This window comes from Triturus cristatus, chromosome 3_2 (assembly GCF_964204655.1).
Source record: "Triturus cristatus chromosome 3_2, aTriCri1.1, whole genome shotgun sequence".
Taxonomy (NCBI): domain Eukaryota; kingdom Metazoa; phylum Chordata; class Amphibia; order Caudata; family Salamandridae; genus Triturus; species Triturus cristatus.
Window position 1 is genome coordinate 1,088,432,479 of NC_140584.1, and position 2,936 is coordinate 1,088,435,414.

Genomic DNA, 2,936 nt, shown 5'->3' on the forward strand with positions numbered 1-2,936 from the left:
AGTACTTTGACTTTTCAGGCACAGACGAAATCTGTGGCTGGTGTCTGTTTTGAGCTTTTACGTGGACTTAAGCCTCTGCTTGGCTTCTTTGATGCACAGACACGCCAGATTATCATCCAGTCCACTTTATTCTCTAGACTGGATTATTGTAACTCTCTGTACCTGGGCAACAATAAAGCAGGGATCAGTCGTCTTCAAGCGCAAAATGCTACGGTGCTAACTCTATTCGCACTTCCTAAATCCTGCTCAGTCTCCAACTCTATTTGCAAGCTGCATTGGCTTCCGGTGGAGAAGAGGATCCACTTTAAGACACTGTGCATCTCACACAGAATCCTTAATTCCCAAGTGCCCTTTATTCTATCTAAACTACTACTTGCTTACATCCCCTGCTGCATGCTGCACTCCACAGATCAACATCTGGCATGTTTTCCTCGAGTTAGAAAAGCACATGCGCGAGATCGGTCATTCTGTGCCTTGGCATCGGCCCTCTGGAACACCCTCCAGGGAACCATCAGGAGTACCCAGAACCACTGGGCATTTAGAAAGGCAGTAACGACCTGGCTATTTCCGGCATAATCCTTCAGCCCCTGTCTCCCCTCTTGTTTTTGCAACCTGGAACCAGCGCTCGCACAACCCGTTGCTGGGGCCACCATGTGCTTTTTAAATTTGGAAGCATACGATAACCCAGGGTTTCTTTGGACCCAACATACCAGGCAGCTAATGAGAGACACATCATCGTTTTAGCACAGTACATTCACATTACTGTTCAAGGTGCAGTAGTGCAAGGCATGTATGGGGGCGGGGGGGTTCCAGGGCCCTAAGGGGTGCACTAGAATGGGTTCCAGATGATGTCAGAGGTTGCCAGTTGGTTATTCCCCTTGTACATCATATATTAACAGGAAGAATCCTCACCATCTTCATCATCCTTTCCTCCAAAGTCGGGACCGTGGGTTTTCGGCAGTGGCGCAAGAATTTGCTCTAACGCGGTCGCCATCCATCTCTGTTTATGAACAGGCAGATGAGAAATATCTGACATATGGTGTAGCATGGCTAACCTTACAGAAGAGATAAAGGTGTTCATCGGCATAATAGAGGCCCATAATGCTGTGAAATATAGCGCTATACAAGCCCAGTGCCATACCATTTGAGTGACGTCAGAGCCAGTCTGCTGGCATTGCCACCACTCTCAGTGCTCCAGTAGCCCTGCTCCTCATACGTTTATGTGGGTCCAGTACCTGCTGTTAATGATTGTATAGCACAAGAATTTTAACCTGCCCTTATTGGGCAATTGCCGAAGTTGAAACGCAAGAAGTCTGCCCACCTTCGCGCCTCTTTGCAGAGTTGCAATTTCAGCTATGTCAAAACCTCTTCAATGGCTGAAATTATTAATTAACTAAGCAGAAATGTTCAGTTCCCAGTCGCTAACGAAGGTCGTGGGATGGAATGGACCCACATTCAGCTGTCGGCGATTCAATAGAGCGTTCCAGTCTGGATTGCTGAGAGTGAGGCTACTTTATTCCATGCAACAAAGGATCACACTTTAATAAGCCTTTCTAGGTTGCCTTGCCTGTCACCCACACTACCTGTGCAGAGGAAACAGAGCCTGGTTATCCTCCATGTATCATTTCACATCCGAGACAAGAGTCTTCCTGTACCTACCCTATGTTGGCATCATCAGTAAAGCTGGGGCAAGGCTCATGTGCTCCATGTCAGCATCCAGCAAACCTTGACCCAGTCTTGAGGCGGAAGCCGGGGCTGGAGGTACTCCATTGTTTTAAATCACTTTGTACTTCCCACTGCACTCTGTTTCATGTGTGGTGTCACCATTGTATCTGTGTTTTAAAGAAAACGTTGCATAAATTTCAGCGCTCGCTCGCTCTCACCTTAAAGCGCTCAGCTGATCCTAAAAGCTGCTCGCTGTTCCTATCTCCTTGCCTGCAGCCGCCATCACCTGCGGCGTGCGCGCTGACTCCGCCCACTTAGAGGCCACGCCCCCTGCTCGCCCTACTTAACCCGCTGATTACTAGCGGTTGTTAGCAAACCTTGACCCAGTCTTGAGGCGGAAGCCGGGGCTGGAGGTACTCCATTGTTTTAAATCACTTTGTACTTCCCACTGCACTCTGTTTCATGTGTGGTGTCACCATTGTATCTGTGTTTTAAAGAAAACGTTGCATAAATTTCAGCGCTCGCTCGCTCTCACCTTAAAGCGCTCAGCTGATCCTAAAAGCTGCTCGCTGTTCCTATCTCCTTGCCTGCAGCCGCCATCACCTGCGGCGTGCGCGCTGACTCCGCCCACTTAGAAGCCACGCCCCCTTCCTTTTTCTACAAATGTGCTTACATAGGACGCGCAGCGGACGAGCGCAGCGGGAGCGCCGCTCAAGGCAAGCCCGTCTGCGCCCGTCCGCGCCAAGACCACGCCAGGCGCAGGAACCTCTGCCCAAACCCCCTACAATATCAGGTACGCTTTCAACGACCTCCGTAGTCTTCGAGGCAGGTTCGATTGTTCCTGTAAGTTCGATCTGTCAAAAGTAGTCGGCTCCACCAGCTGCACTAAATGTCGCTGGTCACTCAACTTCGACTCCAACCTGCTTACCCCCACAAAAAACCAACGACCCCCCTTCAAAGGTGGCCTGATAAACGCACGGTTGATGTGCAAGCACAGTCAGGACATCCACAACCTTATCATTGACCATGATCTTGATTGCCTCATGATCACTGAAACCTGGCTCACTGATGACAGTAACCCCGATATAGCCGTAGCCCTCCCTCAGGGTTACTCCTTCCATAGACAGGACAGACAGAAAGGCAGAGGAGGAGGCGTAGCAATTATTCTGAAGAACACCTTTAACTGCCACACCTTCTGCCTGGACCCTCTCATGGACGCAGAGGGACTAGGTTTTTCCATCAAACTCAGCCAATCCCTCTCCCTCTCCGGT